Source organism: Mastigoproctus giganteus, chromosome 2 (assembly GCF_048544385.1).
Source record: "Mastigoproctus giganteus isolate SK-2022 chromosome 2, ASM4854438v1, whole genome shotgun sequence".
NCBI classification, from domain to species: Eukaryota; Metazoa; Arthropoda; class Arachnida; order Uropygi; family Thelyphonidae; genus Mastigoproctus; species Mastigoproctus giganteus.
In genome coordinates this window covers 65,227,686-65,250,835 of record NC_143576.1, presented here as the reverse complement: position 1 = coordinate 65,250,835, position 23,150 = coordinate 65,227,686, and the positions used below count along the sequence as shown (strand labels likewise).

Genomic DNA, 23,150 nt, shown 5'->3' with positions numbered 1-23,150 from the left:
GTCCTTTACTTGAATTTGTTGGCTAATCCATGTGTTTCTCTTCTTATCTAACAGTCCTTATCTAACGTTTCATTCTTCGTTGCATAGTTTTCAGCTTCTCTTCTATTCTTTTGGTGAGTGCCCAAGTTTCACTTCCATAAGTCATGGTGGGGAGTATACAGTGGTTCATTATTTTACGTTTCAGACAAACTGGGATATTGCTCCTCAATGTGACTATATTTCCTGAATGCTATCCATCCAGAATTTATTCTTTTCTTGACTTCCAGTCATTTATCATTATAAGAGCTAATAACTTGTCCTAGATAAGTATATGACTCCACCTTTTCAATTATTGCTCTTCCAATCATTATGTCCCTTTCTATGGCATACTTGTTCATCACTGTTTTTGTTTTAGCCATATTCATCTTTAGTCCAAAATCCTAACTGTGCATAACTGATTAAGATTTTCCTCTAATTCTTTGGGATCGTGGCTTATGACCACAATGTCATCAGCAAATCCTAAATGGTTTAGGTACTCTCCATTCACACATTGACTCCTTTTTGCGACCAGTCTAATCTTCTGAAAGCTTCCTCAAGGGCAGCAGTAAACAGTTTCGGAAATATTGTGTCTCCTTGTCGAACTCCTTTCTCAATTTTAAACTTGCTACCGTCTTTCTCTAGTCTAATAAAGGAGGTAGCACTCTCATATATTTTCTTCAACATCATAATATATGGTGTATCTATGCCTTGTCTTTCCAGTGCCCGAAACATTGCCTTATGCTGTATGGAGTCAAATGCCTTTTCAAAATCCACAAATGCCAGGCATAATGGTGTTTTATATTCATTTGCTTTCTCCATTAGCTGTGATATTACTTGAAGGTGATCCATAGTTGAGAATCCTGTCCTAAAGCCAGCTTGCTCTTTCGGTTAATTCTCATCAACTGTTCTTCCTAATCTGTTACTAATGACCCTTGTGAACAATTTGTAGATGTGGGATAACAAGCTAATTGGTCTATAATTTCCAATTTCTGATTTATCTCCTTTCTTATGCAGCAAAACTATGATTGCGTTATTCCACTCATTAGGCGTCACACCTTTTCTAATGAGTTTTGTGAAGAGTCTTGCCAGTTTTTGTGTCATGTCTCTTTCTCCCAATTTTAACAACTCTACAGTTACTTCATCTTCCCCCAGAACTTTCTGATTCTTCATTTTATTCAACACACGTTCTACCTCATCAGGAAGAATATCAGGTAAGTCATACGTGTTACTAATTTGTGGCCGACAGGGCTAGCCGGGTTGCTAGGTAGGCACTTAAATTTTCAAAATTTAAGTGCTTACCTAGCAACCTAAAGGTCGTGGTTTCGATCAAAGTAGTGCAAAAACCTTGGGAGGTGCATTATGGGCACAGAAGCCGATGCGCCGACTACAAAAAAAAAACTAATTTGTGATCCATCTTCCCCACTGCTGGCATCATTCCCTCATTTCTTATATAATTCTCTATAGTTGTCTTCTGCTATTTGGATTATACCTTCTCTGCTATTTATAAAACACCACCAGTATTCTTCAGTTTCAATATCATTTGTCTTTCTGTATTACTGCTCATGGCTGCTGATTTGAGTCCTTTATTTTCGCTTAATGCTTGTTCTACTTTTTTTGTGTTAAATCTTCTTATGTCCTCTCTGAGTCTCTTTCTAATGGCTTTGCATAACTCAGTATACTCAATTTTCTCCTTGTCAGTGTTTACCTTGCTCTTCATTTGTCGTCTTCGGTTCATCATGACAAGTGTTTTTTGACTAATTTTTTCTTCTTTGAATTTCTTTTTACCTATAGTTTTCTTGGGCTTTATCACTTTCAGAAAGTTGTAATATTATTCTACAACAGTCTTTCCTCAATTTGAATCTGTGCCCCCTCAGCTTCGTAATCTGAGAAAGAGGAAGAATCCCATCAGCATTCAGCTTGCTTGTCCCATTCAAGGACTTCTACACCTCAATCAGATCACCTCGCAGGTGCCTACTCTCCAGGCGCTGCAATTTGCAGAACTTAAGCCTTTTTTGGTAAGAGCACCCCTTTGTCCCCTCACCAATCTTGTTGCTGTTCTTCATACTCATTCTAATAACTCTATGTCCTTCCTAAAATGAAGCCTCCAGACCTGTACACAGTACTCTAGGTGTGGCCTGACCATTTGTCTTGTATAACCGGATAATCACCTCCCTGTCCCTGCTAGCAAAATTCCAATACAGGTCAACCATCACTAATCCGGTCCACCGTAATTCGAAAATAATTTCCGCGAACGTAATTTCAACTTTCCCCGCTACTGTTTTGGTGGCGTTGGTTGCAGCATCAACTGTTGGCGCGAACTTGTAGACACTGGCAAGCCATTCCCACTTGTTTTTCTGCATTTATTATTATAACCTGCTCACATTTAGCCCCAGCATGGTTGCAATGCATAAAGGAAGTTCCTCTCGTGGTGTAAAGCGTAAACACCGTACATTGTCCATAACAGATAAAGTTGAACTTCTGAAAAAACTCGACAGTGGTGTGTCTGTGAGAAGTTTAACTCTGCTTAACTGTAAATTCCAGCAATATATCTCAGTTCCTCTTATCTTAGTAATCTTCTTTTAGACATTCCTTTTTAGATTTTTTTTACAGCACACTTATACAAACTTGCAGAAAAACAACACAATATGATGGATAATACAGCGCACTAAAAAACTGGTTTTCACAAAATCTCTAACAATACTGACAAACTTATTGCGACATTTGAGAGTTTATTTTATCATAATTAGTTGTATTGCAGCACTCACCGTGTTTGCAATAAACTAATCATAACCAACATTTATATGTATGCTGTAATAGCTTCACATGAATGTGGCCAACACGGCTTCTCAAGAAATAAAGTAACCAACATACTCTAGTTACAAAAACATATATGTGACATAAAAAAAGACAATTTTTTTTTTTTTTTTTTTATTTTAAGCAAAAAAAGAGGCAACACTGACATTACAATATTTATTTTAGAATTATTAATCAAATTATTTCCTAAATATTTTTGCCCTTGGGGAATTTTTGTTTCTTTAAACTAGCATTAGTAGAGGCATATGATGCAAGAAAGCAAGCCTATGCAGCATCAGCCAAACAAAAAAAAAAAAACTTCCATTTCACCCCTCCATCCATTCGAAATACCTGTCCAGCTGAGCCTTAAATTTATTTAGGCTATAAACTTCCACAACAACGGATGGAAGTCTGTTCCACCAACCAACTGCCCGCTGGCTAAAGGCAAATTTCCACACATCTATCTTTCCTGAATTTCAATTTATGCCCTCTTAGGTGATTATTCTGAGTAAGAGGAAGAATCTCATCAGCATTGAGTACGCTCAAACCATTTAAGGATTATACACCTCAATCAGATAACCTCGCAGGTGCCTAGTCTCCAGACATTGTAATTTTCAAAATTTAAGCCTTTCTTCGAAAGAGCAACCATTTGTTCCATTCAGTAATGCCCTTCTCTGTATTCGTTCCAACAGCTCTACATCCTTCTTAAAATGAGGCCTCCAGACCTGTATACAGTACTCAAGGTGTGGCCTGACCATTGCCTTATACAAGGGGATAATCCTTATCCCTGCTAGAAAAATTCCTGTATATCACAGACAAGACACTATGAGCTACTCTTGCAGACTGTCTGCACTGCTCAGAAAACTTCATATTGCCTGCACAATTAGGCTCGTGTCCTTTTCGTTCTCTACCACTTTCAGTGTAGTACCAGAGTTGACACGTCACTCTGGGGTTACTGCTTCCCATATGTAGTACTTTACATTTGTCAAAGTTAAACTTCATTTACCACTTTCAGCCCATCTGCTCAACTTTTCTCGATCCTGTTGCAGCAGCGTACTGTCATTAGTGTGCTTAACAACCCTGCCAACCTCGTATTGTCTGCAAACTTGGACATTAAGCTTGATATACCATCATCAATATCATTTATAAAAACAGAAAACAACAATGGATCCAACACTGAACCCTGAGGGACTCTACTAATAACATTAGTCCATGATGAGCAGTGTCCATTGATTACCACTCTCTGTCTTCTCCCACTCAACCATCCCTTTATCCACAGCAGCAATTTGCCTCCAATGCCACACTGCTCCAATTTGTGCAGCAGTCTTCCATGTGCAACAGTATCAAAAGCCTTTCTAAGATCCAAATATATGATATCAAAGTTATTCCCTGCATCCAGTTCAATGCATCCATGTGCAACAGTATCAAAAGCCTTTCTAAGATCCAAATATATGATATCAAAGTTATTCCCTGCATCCAGTTCCTTTGTGACCACATCATAGTATCCAATCAAATTGGTCATGCAAGACTTTCCCTTAACAAAACCAAGCTGTGTCCGAGCAATAACTGGAGTCCTGTCTACATGATTCTGCAGTGCTTCCTTAATTTTCCTGGAAGCGAAGTTAAACTAACAGGTTTGATCCTTTGTGAACTGGGGTCACATTTGCACATCTCCAGTCTGTGGGTACCTCCCCTGAGTCCAAGGAAGCTCTCATAATTATGGCGAAGGGTTTGCTTACTTCCTTTGCTGCCTCCTTTAATATAACTGGATAGATCCCATCCACCCCGGGTGCCTTTTTAATGTTTATCTTCAACAATTTCTCCTCCACTTTCCTCTCAGTTATTACAAAATCATCTGGCTCACTGGCAGAGTTTAACTCAGCTCTGGCATCCCCCCCCCGTGAATAACTCCTCAATGTAGATGCAAAATACTCATTTAGTTTGTTAGCCACCTCAGCAGGATCATGAACAGTTGAACCATCAATATCCAGCGGACCAATCTGATTCATCCGTTTCCTTCTAGAGTTTACGTAGGTACAGAACTCTTTGTTGTTTTTCTTTGCATCCTCTCCCAAGGATTTCTCATAATCTGCCTTTACCTGCCTAATCTCCTCTGTGACTTGGTTACAGACCAGCTTATATCTATCGTAGGCTTCCATGTCACCCATTAATTTATATGTATTCCACGCATTTTTCTTCTCTGCCACATGTCTCATTAGTTCATCTGATATCCATTTAGGCCTAAATCTTGAACAGTATTTCTTAGTTGGTATGTAAAGCCTAGTAACTTCCAAGATAAATTCTTTGAATGCTTCCCATTTTGAATTTGCTGTTGGTAAGGACATCATCAGTTGGTCCCACCGTATAGAATCTAGATACTGTCTCAGACCACCCTAGTCGCCTTTACGAAAGCAAAAACCCTTCCCTTTATCGCTGATGGTAGTTACCTCTTTCTGAAAAATCCCACTTCAGCACACTATGATGACTGCCACCTAGTGGTTACTTTATCTGCAGATTCTTAATGCATGAAGAATCACTACCGATAATCAGATTAAGAGTATTACTCCCTCTAGTTGCCTCCAGAAAATATGCTAATGTAGAAAACAATCATGCAATAAATCCAAAAAAAAAAAAAAGGCTTGCTAGTGTGTGAGTCACCAACCCACAAATTCCAGTCAATATATGGGAAATTAAAATTCCCCATTATAAGACTCTCTGATTTACTGGCCCACTCTATTTCCCTGTGCAGTTTCTTATTATACTCATCAGAGTCATTAGGCCTATAACATACTCCTACTCTCAATTCTGATCTCCCAATGCTTATGTCACACCAAACTGACATAAACCTCCTAACATGTCTAGGCAGAATTGCAGACACTTTCAATAACTATAGAACTAACAGATCTATAGTTACTTGTGTCACCTTTTGAATTCCCTTCGTGAATTGGTGATACATTTGCACACCTCCAGTTCATGGGGATCAACCCTGCATCCAAGGAAGCTCTCATAATTATGGCTAAGGCCTTACTTACTTCTTTTGCTGCCTCCTTTAATATAACTGGAAATGTTCGTTTTTTTTTTTTTTTTTTGGCTGGTGCAGCATAAGCCATAGGCTTTCTTGCACCATGCGGCCATTACTAATACTAGATCCCATTCACTCCAGGTGCCTTTTTTATTTTTAACTTTAACATTTCTCCTCAACTTTGCTCTGAGTTATTACAAAATCACTTAGCTCCCTGTTAGAGTTTGATAAACTTCTGGCACTCCCCTCATTGAATAACTCCTCATGTGTGAATATAGATGCAAAAATATTCATTCAGTTAAGCTACCTGATTATGATCATCAATAGTCAACCCTTCTATGTTAAGTGGTCCAATCTGATTCTTCCCCTTCCTTCTAGAGTTTACATAAGTAAAGAACTCTTTGCTGTATTTCTTTGCATCCTTTGCCAAGGATTTCTCATAATCTGCCTTTGCCTGCCTATCCTCCTTTGTGACTTGATTACAGACTACTTTATATCTGCCATAGGTTCTGTGTCACCTGATATTTTATATGTATCCCATACATTTTTCTTCTCTGCCACGAGCCTCATTAGTTCATCTGACATCCATTTAGGCCTAAACCTTGGATAGTATTTCTTAGTTGGTATGAAAAGCCTAGTAGCCTCCAAAATTAAGTCCCCGAAGGCTTCCCATTTAGAATTTAACATTGGTAACATCATCAGTTTATCCCACTGTTCAGAATTTAAAAACTGTCTGAGACTCCTATAGTCACCTTTAAGAAAGGAATGGCCCTTCCCTTTAGCCTTGATAGTAGTTACATCTTTAAGTAATTCCCACATCAGTACATTGTGATCAATGTCACCCAGTGGTTCCTTTATCTGCATGAATAACCACTTTAAATGCATGAATAACCACTGCTGATAATCAGATGAAGAGTATTACTTCCTCTGGTTGCCTCTCAAGCATGTTGCTGTAGAAAACAGTCATCCAAAAAATTCACAAAAGTCTTAGAAATGTGTGAGTGACCAAACCACAAGTTCCAGTCGATATCTGGAAAGTTAAAATCCCCTGTTATAAGATATTCTGATTTACTGGCCCACTATTTCTCTGCACAATTGCTCATTATACTCATCAGATTCATTAGGCCTATAACACACACCTACTAAGGCGCATTTAGGGCTAGAGCCTCAAGCTGCGAACAAATTTAGACTATGTCTATAAAGTGCTTAGCATCATAATACACAGCCATTTCTGAATAAACAGAAAATTTTTAAGGTGGCATCGTTTTAGGTTATATCTCATATTGTGAATACCTTCACAACGAGTTGCCATGATATTGCACTACTTCGAATAAGTAACGCTTCACCTAAGGAGAAGACTAGTGTTACTTATTCTCAGATAGGTACCACCACCCAGACAGCACTGTTTCAGGGCTATTTGCGCCTTAGTCTAAATACATCATACACCATCAGGCATCTCTCATATTGTGGAGTTATACTTCATAACTGTTTTTGCCATCATTGCATCACTTGGGTACCTACCCACTCACTGACGAAGGGCCAAATAGCCCTGAAACAGTGCTGTCTGGGTGGTGGTACCTATCTGAGAATAAGTAACACTAGTCTTCTCCTTAGGTGAAGCGTTACTTATTCGAAGTAGTGCAATATCATGGCAACTCGTTGTGAAGGTATTCACAATATGAGATATAACCTAAAACGATGCCACCTTAAAAATTTTCTGTTTATTCAGAAATGGCTGTCTATTATGATGCTAAGCACTTTATATACATAGTCTAAATTTGTTCGCAGCTTGAGGCTCTAGCCCTAAATGCGCCTTAGTCTAAATACATCATACACCATCAGGCATCTCTCATATTGTGGAGTTATACTTCATAACTGTTTTTGCCATCATTGCATCACTTGGGTACCTACCCACTCACTGACGAAGGGCCAAATAGCCCTGAAACAGTGCTGTCTGGGTGGTGGTACCTATCTGAGAATAAGTAACACTAGTCTTCTCCTTAGGTGAAGCGTTACTTATTCGAAGTAGTGCAATATCATGGCAACTCGTTGTGAAGGTATTCACAATATGAGATATAACCTAAAACGACCTTAAAAATTTTCTGTTTATTCAGAAATGGCTGTGTATTATGATGCCACACACCTACTCTCATTTTTCCTTTCCCAATGCTATGTCACACCAAACAGACTCAACATTGCACTGTCCACCAATATCAATTGGACGCACTTCCTTAGATTTTATTTGTTTATTAACTAACAGTGTAACCCCTCATCACTTCCTGTTTTGTCTATCCTTTCAGTACATATTGTACTCACCAAATTCCAATTCTGCACTTCTTATGTCTGTGTGACACCACGTCTCTGATATCCCAACAATATCTGCCTTCGATGTCTTGACTAGAATTTCAAGCTCATCAAATTTATTGTCTTGACTAGCACTTCAAGCTTATCAAATTTATATGATAATATAAAGCTGATAATAAACAACTGTTATTGCAAGCTGAGATATAATGGTTATCGAGGGGAAAAGTTCTACTTTAGAATGTTTGAACTACAGAAAGAACTCTTAGTGTTTCTACAAGATAAGAAAACTCTTCGGTCCCAATTTTTTAAAGATATGAAGTGGACAAGGCAGACTTGCTTATTTGTCTGATATCTTAATACTTCATACAAGGAAGGAATGCAATGTGTTTTTCAATGGTAGATAAGATCGAAGGTCAAAAACAAAAGTTATAAGCTTGGAAGAACAGAGTTTCTACAGATTGTTAGGACATGTTCCATAATTTAACAACAATTATGAATGAAGTAGGTGATGACCTTGATATTGCACATCTGAAAAAAGTTATCACTGAACACCTTACGAATTTGATACAACGATTTGAATTTTATTTTTCCATCAAATCCAGGCATAGGAAATTCATGGATCCAGAATCCATTGAAAGATAATTTAAGTATATATATTAACAATAACTAATGTACAGGTTTAGCATCATGTTTATAAACATGATGCTAAACTTGGCATCATTTAAGTATATCTCATATTGTGAATGCCTTCACAATGAGTTGCCATGGTATTGCACTACCTCGAATAAGTAACGCTTCTCTAATAGAGAAGACTACTGTTACTTATTCTGGTGGGTACCACCACCAAGATGGCACCATTTCAGAGCTTATTGGCTCTTCGACGGTTCAGGTACCCTGGTGTTGCAATGAAGACAACCAAGTTGAAAAGTATAACTCCGCAATATGAGAGATGCTTGATGGTGTACAGTAATTGAAAATTACAGTGTTTGTTTAGGGCAATAGCCTCAGGTTACGAAAAAGTTAACCCACCGATGAAGAGCCAATAAGCTCTGAAACAGTGCTGTCTGGGTGGTGGTACCGCCAAGAGTAAATAACAGCAGCCTTCTCTATTAGAGAAGGGTTACTTATTGGAGTTAGTGCAATACCATGACAACTCGTTGTGAAGGCATTCACAATATGGGATATACTTAAATGATGCCAATTTTGCAACTACTTAGTCTGTTAAATGTCCTTCCTGTATACATTTTACCTCCACATTCAAATTCAGCATTTCTTATGCCTGTATGACAACATGTCTCCAATATACCTAAGTCAGCATTTGATGACTTAATCAGTACTTCAAATTCATCAAATTTATTTATAATGCTGCAGGCATTAGGAGCACTCTAAATAAATTTTGTTTTTCATTTTAAGTACTGACTAAGCTATCAAATATCATCATATATATATATAATCCCCCAATGTATTATATTACTGTTATTATTATATATTATTTTTTTCTCATGGGGGTTCCACACTGTGAAAATTACTGGTACCAAGTGCACAGTGTGGTTCTTATGGCTGGTGTTACTGTTGGCCGAGGAACTTTCTAACTATCCTACAGGTGTTCGGGATTGCAACTTTCTGGAGTTCTTAGGGTTATTCTCTGGGAGACTGACTACTAATGCTGCTAGGCTCATGTGTAGGGTCTTTAGCACCATACTGCTGGTTGCATATGCCACATCTCTTTGATCTCCTGTCTTAGATCTGTGTCCTTTCTAATCTTTTCCTTGTGAGTTTTCTGGAGGTGCCAGTGTTGGGCACCACTACATTCATCAGCTAGGTAGCCTTTTCCTCTTTGTGACAAGGGTTATATCAGGTCTGTTCTGTGGAACTGCCTTGTCTGTTATTATGGTGCAGTCCCAGTACAGCTTGGGGTCTCTAGTTTGGCCTGGAGTTCGTACTTGTAATACGGTATAACTCCTTTGTTCAACCGGTATTTCCTGGCTTGCTTCCGATGTATTATCCTGGTTACAAGGTCATTTTTATATATAATCCCCCAATGTATGCTATTACTGTTATTATATATTGTTTTTTTTGTTTCTCATGGGGGTTCCACACTGGGTGTTCTCCATCACCCAGTGTGGAACCTTCTCCATCAACCAGAGTGATCACCCAGATGGAGTGTTCTCCATCTGGGTGATCACTCCGCATCCTGTTAATGTGTTGGATCATTTCTGGCTCCAGGTGGCATCATCAACACGTGTCACCTGTCACTCCGAGCTCCTTGACAATGTATGTTCTATAGATCGTGGTGATAATAACTTGGTCTTGGATGGCAAGCATGAATCTTTCTGTCTCTAGGGGAAGAGGAGCTATAACATTGGAAGCACTTGTGAGCTATAACATTGGAAGCCATTTTATCTATTTAGTTTTGATGGAGTTCATTGTAGGTCTGTCATGTGGCATCTTCTTTGCCGACCTTTCTATCTTCGTTTGTTCTCTCTGGGCAGTGGAGGAGTCTCCTTGCTTAGGCTGAGTGGGATATGTCACTTGTCGATCCGTATGGCCTGGTAGATTAGTGCAACGTTTTTCTGGAAGTAATCCTTCAGGTTCACTACCACTTTCTACTGTTGCATGACAAGGTATATCAAACCTTTCATCCTTCCCACGCTATGGTCAGTCTCTACAAGGCCAAATTCAGATGGTTTTGGCAGCTCTTGGTCATCATTGTCCTTGTTTTTCTCACCATATCTTCTAGCTCAGTGTTATTCCAAACTACGAACCTGAAGAAATGTGTTAGTACTGGGATTGCATAAATGTTTATGCCTATGACCATGTTTCCATCATTCAGTTTTGACTTTAACAAGCTTATTGGTCTCTGAGGGTATTTTTTAGTCAGACAGGCTATGTTCTCCTTGTGTTCTAACTGGTAGGCCTGCATCATTTCCAAATATTTATACGAGGGGTTTCTGAAAAGTAAGGTAACACATTTTTTCTCTCAATGATGTTTAATAACATGAAAATCCACTCATGCACACCTTCTCGATGGTAAGCCCTGTTACGTCACTTAGGTGGCAACGAACGTGTAGAGTGGTTCTCTTCAAGACGCCTGGTCAGCGTGAAGAGGAAAAGACCAAACCCTCCAGAATATGAAAGCACGACAAAACAAATGGCCCTCAGTCCCCAGCAGCTTTCACTCTCCCTCTTACGGCAGCGAGAGGCTCAGAGTGGAAGCAGAGGGTGCTAAGAATCTCTGGGTACGACCAGGCTGCCATGCACGGAAACTGAAATTGGCCTGTTATAACGTAAGAACACTCATCATGAAGACAGGATATTAGAGTTGGAAAAGGAATTGGAATATGATCAGTTTGGCTGAAACAAGAAGAAGAAATGAATCACTTATAAGTTTATCAAGTGGAAATCTGCTGTACACCAATGGAAACAGTGAAAGGAGTGAAGGTGGAGTTGGGTTTCAGGTCCATAAAGATTTTAAAAACAACATTTTGGAATTCAAAAGTACATCACCAAGAGTGTCAAGACTAATACTCAAGATTTCTAAGAGATACAAGCTAAAGATTATAATGTTTTATGCACCAACTTCGAGCCATGATGATGAAGAGGTTGAAGAAATGTATACCGAAATTGAGTCTTCTAGATGAGCAGAAAACCCACTACACTATTATTATGGGAGACTTCAATGCTAAGGTTGGAAAAAGACAAAACAGCGCAGAAAGGGGAACAATAGGAAATTTTGAAATTGGTGAAAGAGGTGAAAGACTTGTGGAATTTGCAGAATCTCAAGGATTGTCAGTAATGAACACTTTTTTCAAGAAAAGGGTGAACAGAAAGTGGACATGGAAGAGTCCAAATGGATTAACTACTAATGAAACTGACTTCATCCTCACTAACAGAAGATATATTATGAATGATGTTACTGTCCTGAATAAGGTAAATGTTAGAAGTGATCACAGAATGGTAAGATGTACACTTGATATAGAGGTAGGAAAGGAAAAAACTGACTCGAGTAAATAATACAAAGGTCTTTGAGATAACAGAAGAGGAGAAAAAGCAGTATGTACTGGAACTTAAGAACAAGTATGAGCTTCTGCAGACTGCTGAGGACCAAGATAACGACGAGGAATATTACAACTTTTTGAAAGTGATAAAGCCCAAGAAACCTATAGGGAAAAAGAAATCCAAAGAAGAAAAAATTAGTCAAGAAACACTTGTCATGATGAACCGAAGACGACAAATGAAAAGCAAGAAAAACACTGACAGGGAGAAAATTGAGTATACTGAGTTATGCAAAGCCATTAGAAAGAGACCCAGAGAGGACATAAGAAGATTTAACACAAGAAAAGTAGAACAAGCATTAAGGGAAAACAAAGAACTTAAATCAGCAGCCATGAGCAGTAATACAGAAAGACAAATGATACGGAAACTGAAGAATAGCGATGGTGTACTTATAAACAGCAGAGAAGGCATAATTCAAATAGCAGAAGACTACTATAGAGAATTATACAAGGAGCATGATGATGCCAGCAGTGGGGAAGATGGATTGCAAAGTAGCAACACGTACGACATACCCAATATTCTTCCTGATGAGGTAGATCATGCATTGAAGAATATGAAGAATCAAAAAGCCCCGGGGGAAGATGAAGTTACTGTAGAGTTGTTAAAATTGGGAGGAAGAGACATAACACAAAAACTGGCAAGGCTCTTCACAAAGTGCATTAGAAAAGGTGTGACACCTAAGCAGTGGAATAATGCAATCATAGTTTTGCTGCATAAGAAAGGAGATAAATCAGAAATTGGAAATTATAGACCAATTAGCTTGTTATCCCACATCTACAAGTTGTTCACAAGGGTCATTACTAACAGATTAGAAAGAATACTTGATGAGAATCAACCGAAAGAGCAAGCTGGCTTTAGGACAGGATTCTCAACTATGGATCACCTTCATGTAATATCACAGCTAATGGAGAAAGCAAATGAATATAAAACACCATTATGTCTGGCATTTGTGGATTATGAAAAGGCATTTGACTCCATACAGCATAAGGCAATGTTTCGGGCACTGGAAAGACAAGGCATTGATACCCCATATATTATGATTTTGAAGAAAATATATGAGAGTGCTACCTCCTTTATTAGACTAGACGAAGACAGTAGGAAATTTAAAATTGAGAAAGGTATTCGACAAGGAGAACACAATATCTCTGAAACTGTTTACTGCTGCCCTTGAGGAAGCTTTCAGAAGATTAGACTGGTCGCAGAAAGGAGTCAATGTGAACGGAGAGTACCTAAACCATTTAAGATTTGCAGATGACATTGTGGTCATAAGCCACGATCCCAATGAATTAGAGGAAAATCTTAATCAGTTATGCACAGCTAGTAAGGATTTTGGACTAAAGATGAATATGGCTAAAACAAAAGTAATGAGGAACAATTATGCCACAGAAAGGGAAATAATGATTGAAGGAGCAGTAGCTGTAATAATGATAAATGGCTGGAAGTCAAGAGAAGAATAAATTTTGGATGGATAGCATTCAGGAAATATAGTCACATACTGAAGAGCAATATCCCAGTTTGTCTGAAATGTAAAATAATGAAAAAATGTATACTCCCCACCATGACTTATGGAAGTGAAACTTGGGCACTCACCAAAAGAATGGAAGAGAAGCTGAGAACTACACAGTGAAGAATGGAACGAATCATATTGGGAATCAAACTGTTAGATAAGAAGAGAAACATATGGATTAGCCAACAAATTCAAGTAAAGGACATTCTTATCAAAACTAAAGAACTAAAATGGTCTTGGGCAGGACACATAGCTCGAAGACATGATGACAGATGGACTAAGAAAATAACAGAATGGTATCCAAGAGGAGCTAGAAGAAAACCTGGAAGACAAAGGCGGAGATGGATAGATGAAATTCATGAGTTTGTGGGTAGTAAATGGATGGCCAGTGCTCAAAACAGAAGGAACTGGAAAGTTGCTGGAGAGGCCTTCATCCTGCAGTGGATTGAAAATGGCTGATGATGATGAACACGAAATTGAAATTACACTCCAAGCAATAAGTGAACGTGCACTATTTCTCCACAAAGACTCCAGTTTTATTCATGTATTTGTCCCAACTGTCCCAAGAAGTCCGTGCCCACACGCAGTAACTAACATTGCACCGCCTGATGAAATTCCTCATCCGGGGTGAAATGCTTTCCTGAAAGGTGTTTTTTCAGAGGGCTGAACAAATGGAAGTCTGAAGGCACTGAGTCTGGGCTGTAAGGGGGATATGACAGAGTTTCCCAATGATTATGGCTCAACTACTCATGAGTGGTGTGGGCAGTGTGTGGAGTTGCATTGTTGTGCAACAAAATCACACCACTTGTCAGGAGTCCTGGTCGCTTGTGTCGAATATTGGCTTTCATTTTACCAACGTTGCATTATTGTTCTTCCCTTCGGCAAGAAATCCACCAACAGAATGCCTTGGCAATCCCAGAACACTGTGGCCATGACTTTTCGGACACTAGGACCAGTTTGAATTTTTTGCACACAGCAGACTGTGGCTGTTTCCAGCTCATCAAGTCTTGTTTGCTCTCTGGGGTAAAGTGATGAATCCACATTTCATCTGCTGTGACTATGCGAGTAAGAAAATCCTCTCCTTCGTCGCTGTATCGTAACTGATTCTCCAGACACATCCCCCATGCATTTTCCTTTGTCCTCCTCTGACAATTGTTGGGGCACCCAGTGGCAGCACACCTTTCGAAAGCCAAGAACATTGTGAACAATTTCGTGAACAGTCAACTTACTCATGTTCACTATTTGTACTGCTTGGCCATGATGTTCCTGCTCTCCACGCAGATTCGCTCGCCTGTTTTCAAGAATGATGCCCTTAATGCATGAAATGTTGTCTTCTGTCTTGCTTGATGAAGGCCTGCCTGCCCAATGTTGATCGTCAATGTCAACGCAGCTGCTTTAAATTCATTGCACCAAAAACACACCGGCTTCTCTGTCATCATCTTTTCACCATACACAGAAACCAGTTCATGGTGAATGTCACTTGGTGAAGACCCATTTGCTTGCAAAAAGCGAATAACTTCAAGAACACCTGTTTTGGACCACACTCTCAAGGTAGCCGCCATTTTATAACTGGAATCTGCTGTGAGCAGACAGTACCGCAGCAATGCACTGGCAGTCTTTTTGAATTGTATTGACAGGTCTATCTGTCTAGTGCATTTCATCTCATTCCCTTTCACCATTATTAAGGAAAAAATGTGTTACCTTACTTTTCAGAAACCCTTCTTTATGTCTCTCCCTCTGTCATGGCTTCGATCTTTTCACCAGTCACCAGCTAGTAGTTTTTTCCAAATAGACGTCCTTGAAATAATCAATGGGTCTTGCATTTGTCTAACCCAAATTGCATCCTGATATCATGCTGAACTCTTCGGTGATCCAGAGTAGCTATTGGAGTCAATTCTCAGTTGGGGGTTAGAGCTTGATGACATCCATGTACATCAGGTTCAAGAGGATGTACAGGTCCTTCCTTCCTTCCTTCGTTCTCCGGTCTTGTTGTTCCCAACCTTGATGACGGTCCCCAATTTTGCCATAGTTGCTTCTAGGAAATGTGTCAGTATTGGGTTTACTTTGTACATCTTAAGTGTCTCTATCAAACAGCTATGGAGCACTAAATTGAGGGCCTTGTGGTAGTTAATGTAGGTAGTGTTCAGGTTGCAGTGCTTCTTGTTGGCTGCTTTATAACTACAGTGCCAATGGTCAATTGCTCCTTGCATACTTTTCTTGTCTGCTTACATCCCTTTTGCTGCTTGGCCATGATGTTCCTGCTCTCCAAGTAATCTGATATCTTCTTAATTGTGCAGCTAATCAAGATATTGTACGCTGTTGGAAGACAGGTGACTAGTTTGAACTTTGCCGGGTTTGTAGTCTTGATCCTTAGCCTTCAGGTAGGTGATCTCTTCAATAAGAGACTCTGGAATTGTGTCTCGGTACCTTATACCTTCTGTTATCTCGTGTACATTCTTTATTTTCTTCCTTTCTAGATCTCTCATTTGGTGGTAAATTTTTCAGCTCTCTAAGTTACCCCGAACCCCTTGAGTGCCTTCTGGTTGAGGTGTCCATTGTGCCTTGACACCCTCAAGCAGGAGTTTCTGCTTGAGGGTGTCAAGGTATTTTTCGATCCTCTGATTATAGGTTTTGTGTTTGCAGTAGATGGTGTCTTTCTTGAGGATGGCCTTCATTTTTCTGAACTGCAAAGAAAAACAGCAAAGACTTCTTTACTTATGTAAACTATAAAAGGAATGCAATGAATCAGATTTATCCAGTTGATATCAATGGTTCGACTGTTGATGTTCCTGCTCAGGTAGCTGACAAACTAAATGAGTATTTTGCATCTACATTCACATATAAGGAAATCTGGAGGGAAGTGGAGGCGAGAAGCTTATCAGACTCTAACAGGGAGGTAAATGATTTTTTATGAGCAAAGTGGAAGCGAAATTGTTGAAATTAAACATAAGAAATGCACCTGGGGTGGATGGGATCTATCCAGTTATATTAAAGGAGGTAGCATGGAAAGTAAGCAAACCCTCAGCCACAATTATGAGAGCATCCTTGGATTCATGGGAGGTCTCCCCATGCAATTGGAGATGTGAAAATGTACCTCCAATTCACAAGGGGGGAGGAGAACAGGGTGCCAAGAGTATTTACAGACCTGTTAGTTTACTTCTGTTCCAGGGAAAATAATGGAGTTACTGGTTAAAGAAGGATTGCAGTATCGCTTAGACAAGACTGCAGTTATAGTTCAGACACAGCATGGATTTGTGAAGATTAAAATCTTGCCTAATCTAATCGATTTGATTAGATACTATGATAGGGTTACAAAGCAGCTGGATGCAAAAAAATTAGTTTGATATATACTTGGATTTCAGAAAAGCTTTTGATACTGTTGCACATAAAAGACTGTGGTACAAATTGGTGCAGTATGGCATTAATGGCAAATTGCTGCTATGGATAATGGGGTGGATGAGTGGGAGAAGACAGAGTGGTAATTAGTGGACACTGCTCTTCAAGGACTAATGCTATTAGTGGAGTCCTCCAAGGTTTGGTGTTGGACACACTGTTGTTTTCTATATATATCAATGGTATTGTTGAAGGCATATCAGGCTTATTTAAGTTTTCAGATGATACAAAGTTTGGTAAGCTTGTTAATGGCAGTAATGATGGTACGCTGCTGCAACAGGATCTAAAAAAGTTGGGCAGATGGGCTGAAAGGTTGCAACTGAAGTTTAACATTTACAAATGCAAAGTACAGTCAGTCCTCGTATAGCACGATAGTTGTGCTCCTGGAACCCCTCGTGCAATGCAAAATTGTGAAATATAAATAACAGGCTCTACGGGAAAAATAGGGTTAGGTGCCGACTACCCAAGTTTGAACATACATTTGTAACCAAAACATTACCAAACACGATAAATAATTGTAATAAAATACGTATTTTATTACTACTATTATGTAATAAAATATTTCTAATGCTTTTGCTTCTATCGTAAGCTAACTTGTTCTTTGTTTGATCTTCTATCCAAACAGATAACAGCCGTTCCCTCTCTTCCAATTCTTTGTGTATTAATCTAATGGATTTTGTTGCACTTTGAGTTGTTCCTGCTATGAAAGTTTTTATTTTCTCTGCATTCTTTCTAATTCTCGGAATTTAGGCCTGTAGCATGTGCAATATCACATGTTCTTTTGTTTCGCTTAAAACGTTTCACAATTTCATTATTTTTCTCTATCAACAGAGGCAGACTGGCCATAAGCCTTCCCGGGGAAACCCCGGTGACAGTGGCGGACTAAGGAAAAATCTGGCCCTAGGCAAGATTCTCATTTCGGGCCCCACCTAAGGTTGCCACCTTTCAGAAATTTTAATGGAGGGCAGTTGAATAGGTTAAAAAAGGTCTTCTATTGTTAAATATAAAAATACAGGTCTTGTACTATGTTGAAAGCTAAAAAGAGTCCTCTGCCTATAAAAATTTATACTATAAAAAATGTATAAGAAAACAATTATAAACACTAGTATGAGGCTGCTACAAAGTATCCTGGGCAAGAATTTTTGACCCAGTCGGCCTCTGTCTATTGATATTGCTTTTCTTTTTCTCGCACCTTTTAAGCATTTCTTCCTTTTTGCACCTTTTAAGTATTTTACTCATTTTTAGGGAATAAAGCACAATTACAAAATGAGGAGGCATGTTTGATAGATATAAACAAAGCTGCGTGCATGTAACAACTGAATAAACAACACCGTAAAGGCAGAGACATTTTATTAACACCTCACTAGCTGACATTTTACTAAAGAACATTTCTGGAGGTCACTACCATAAAACAATAAAAACAATTTCCAGTTGCATTTCTGCTAGTGGAATCTGTTATAAACTATTAGTAAACTCGATCTAACTGCATTTGCAATAATACTGATAGCTGGAATTGTGTGGGTTTTTAGGTAATTTTGGTGAAATGCGTTTCCCCTTCACTGATATAAAAAACATAAATACATTTTCGGAATTTTCTCTTCATTCCTATTGCGTTGCATTCAGTTGGGGTGATTCCGGGTTCGACTGCCATTTCTTGTAAACACAAAGGGGAATCGTGCATAAGAGAATTCAGTTTGTGTTATATATAATATCGTTCCCCTATTTTTAAATCAGGTATGATTGAATTCATGTAGTGTAAACACGTGTTATACGAGGACTGACTGTACTGCATATGGGTATCTGTAACCCCAGAGTAACATACCAACTGGGAAGTTCTACACTCAGGACAGTAGAGAATGTAAAAGACCTGGGGGTAATTATGCAGTCAGATATGAGATTTTCTGAGCAGTGCAGACCGGCGGCCAGCCTGTCTGCACTGCTCATGGGGTCTTGATATACAGGAGCAACTCATGGGGTTTTGTTGATGATATACAGGAATTTTGCTAGCACGCATAAGAAGCTCATTATTCCCTTGTATAAGGCAATGGTCGGGCCACGCCTTCATTATTGCATACAGGTCTAGAGACCTCATTTTAGGAAGAAACAGATACAGAAGAAGAAGAATTTTAGGAAGAATACTGGAATGAGTACAGAGAAGGGCAACGAGATTGGTCAGAGGAACAAAGGGTTGCTCTTACCAAGAAAGGTTTAAGTTCTGCAAATTGTAGCATCTGGAGACTAGGCACCTGCAAGGTGATCTGACTTGAGGTGTATAAGACCTTGAATGGCTTGGCAAGCTCAATGCTGATGGAATCCTTCCTCTTGCTCAGATTATGAACCTGAGGGGAGAATAACTTCAAATTTAGGAAAGACAGTGAAGAAATTAGCCTTTAGCTAGCTGGTGGTTGATTGCTGGAACAAACTTCCATCGATTGTTGTGGAAGTTGATAGCTTAAATAAATTCAAGGAAGAACTGTGTAAACTTTTTGGAGCAAATGGAATGGTGAAATGGGAAGGGGGTTTTTTTGGTTTTTTTTTTGGCTGTATACTTGTTTTCTGGCATCATATTCTTCTACTAATATTAATCTAGAAAAATTCTCTGCAAACTATGATTTTGCATTTGGAAATATGGAGAAAGTGAATTTTTCATTTGCTAACTTGGAACTACAACAAATTAAAGACTTACTAGATGATAGGTTAAAACATGTTAATGAAGAACTACGACATTTAAGCAATCAGTGTATGTTACTTTTTACAATGAAAGATTTATTATGTGAAGTCCTAGCTAAACTACAAAATCTTCCTTGAGTAATCATAACCTTATGATTAACAAAAGTAATTCAGTTTCCTCTTTTCATAATGGTTACTTGAATATTCCTCACTCTAGCCCTGGAATAGGAGACCTTCCTGAAATCAGGAGGAATATCATCATCAAAAGGATTATAACCCTACAGAAAGATCAACCTCAGCCAAAACTATCTTGAAGTCATGAGACCATTAGTCATTAGTCACTTGAAGTCACTTAAAAATAAAGCTTGGAAGTGGGGGGGGGGGGATAAACCAGATCATTAACCTCAAAAATCTGCCCTATAGAAATTATATTAATTTTATTTGAAAGGGTGAAAGAGGAAATTTAATTGTAGCACCCAGAAAGATTTATTGGTTTGGTTTCTAGGTTGGCAACCAGCATGATGGAGGCTGATTTAGAACAATATTTCAAAAATAAGTTAGACTTTGATATTACAGCAAAAAAAAAAAAAAAAATCCTTACATCCAGAGGCTTACTCTTCCCTCAAAATATGTTTTGATCAAAACCACATAGATACCATGAAATCTCAACATAGTTTCCTCGGTAAAATATACATACAAACTTTTAGATTCAAAAGACAAAAAAACATACAATAATCATATCACTCAAAAAACTGTTTATAACGAAACTGGTACTGGAAGTATAAATGATAATTCAGCCAGATTAAACTATAACTATTCTAATAACTGCTTAGGAGGTAATGAATCTATGTGCAAAATTAAGTACATTCAAAATTGCAGGAGTACTATTAGCTCCTTAAATACATTTAGACTTTAAGTCATTCACCATGATTTTGACATCAAGTGTCCAGATGTCACCATGATTTTGACATCTGGACACTTTCTGAAACTTAGAAAGTGTCTCAGAAAGTATGCCCAGTTCGCTATAACTTTATGAAGTGGTGAAGTGACTCTTCTAATACATGATAACTTTAAAATTGTAGAAACATATTTCCTAAATGATATAAAAAGCAAACACACCAAGATAAAATTAGACAATACCATCCTTTACTTGGTTTTAATTCATTTACCTCCCCCAGTTAACAAGGCATTGCTTCAAAGATGGAACAACAGTGGAATCTTTTCTTATCTCCTCCAATTTGCAGGCATAAAATTTTAGTTATGGGAGATTTGAATATGACATTGGCAAATACTCAATATCTTATCAACTTATCTTTGTCTAAAACTGGAAATACATATTTGATAGACTCAATTTAGAACAAAAGTTAACCTACCAACTGTAATCTATCACCGTAACTTTCTCTGCAATAGACATAATAGACTATTGGACTTAATCTTTAATAATTTTGACATAAATTAAACAGATGAAGCTATGAATGTGTATATAATTTTAATAAAGCCCCATGGGATAACACGAGAAAAAAATTGGCAATAGACTAGCAAGTTTATTTCAATTTTCAAGATTCTAATACTCTCTTGGAACACTTGTATGATCATATTCACTGGATTATTAAAAGCAATATTCCCACTATTCAATATTGGCTTAATATTATTTATTTACAAAAAGGGAAAAATGCATGATAAATATAAAAGCTCAAACAATTCGTCCTTCTATTTAGCTTATTCCATCCTTAGAAAACAGGTGAAACATGAAGTTAAGCTTACTTACACTAAACACATAAAGAGTATACATGCTGCTGGACTACATAGAAAAGATGTGTGTCCCTTTTGGAAATACTGGCAACAGGGAAAAAACAAATGTAAGCCATCTACGGATTTTGATAACATAAGGGTTGAGAAATTTAATAAACACTACTCTAAACTCTATGCTTATGATCAGAATCAAAAAATCTTAAACTACACTTCATTAGACTCTTCTAATGATGTACTTTCCTATTCTGAAATTGATTATAATACTTTATTAGATGCAATGAAGTTTCTCTCTAAATTATTCTCAGAGTCTAGAAGGAATTCCAATGGTCTCCTGGAAACACTGCTTTATGTTACTCAATCAGCAATTGGTACATCTAACGGAAGTTATTTTTAATCAAGGAATACTTCCATTCAAATTAAAAATGATAACCATCTCTCCTCTTCTAAAAGAACGAAATGATTTTGTCCCATCTTTTTACAGACCTATTCACAAGGCAAACCCCTTCTGTAAGATCACTGAAAATATAATATACACACAGATAAGAAAATTTCCAACTAACAAAATTGATTCTGTCCATCATGGCTTCCTTAATGGGGGATGCACTATAACTTTCTCTGCAATTTGACATTAATAATGTACTTGACAGAAATAATCAGATGGATATTATATATTTGGATCTTAACAAAGCATTTGGCACCTTCTCCTCATGCTCTAATTTGTTCCAAGCTAAATTACATGGTGGTGACAGGCAAAGCATATCTTATAATGGAAAACTTTTTTACTAATAGACAAAGCACAGTTATTTGGGTGGGGGGGGATATATACTCATCCTTCTTTACTATTTATAGGACTGTGTCGCTGAGTTCTCCTCTGGGTCCTCAACTTTTTTTTTTTTTTAATGTTATCCAAGAATGCTTGAAGGGATTTTATTTTAAATTACTCATCTATATTGATGATTTGAAAATCCACAAAGAGATTTGTTCTATTCACAATTGTATTATACTGGAACAAGGACTAAAAAAAAAATTTACTCTTGAATCAATCATACAGATTTTTCTATTAACCCTGAAAAATACTGTTCTGCATCAATTTCAGACTACTGGAGAAAAATATATATTTCATTTTATAAGCATTGGACAATCATATAATAGAGAAGGTTAAAGAAAATAGGGGTTTCGGGATTATTTTCTCCTCTAATGGTAACTTTAACAGACAGTGACAAAATTACTGCCAGAGCTTTAAGAAAAGTAGGCTTTCTTAAAAAAAGGTTCTTTTTTGATTTTAACAATATACAACTAATAAAAACAGCCTATACTACGACATTTAATCCAGAGGATTATATCTGGTGAGTATGGGCTTAGCACACCAAGGGTCCTGAGCTGGATATCATCATTCTTCTCTTTCTTGGTGATTCCCTTCTACTCTCTTTCTTTCTCTCTCTCTTTCTCTCTCTCTCTCTCTCTCTCTCTCTCTCTCTCTCTCTCCAGAATTTTTTTTTTTTTGGCTGGTGCAGCAAATGCCTCAGGCTTCCTTGCACCATACGGCTAATGATAATAATATGCCTCCCAGCTTTGGACTCCTCGTACTAAATATTTAATTAATCAACTGTAGCAGATTCAGAGGTCCATGATCAG

General features: G+C 38.0%; 1 protein-coding gene across 2 annotated transcripts in view; it reads right to left on the bottom strand.

Annotated features, from left to right (window-relative positions):
* The window catches only part of IntS3 (integrator complex subunit 3), a 1,056,838-nt gene that overhangs the window by 897,777 nt on the left and 135,911 nt on the right, over window positions 1–23,150 (bottom strand). The window lies entirely within an intron of this gene.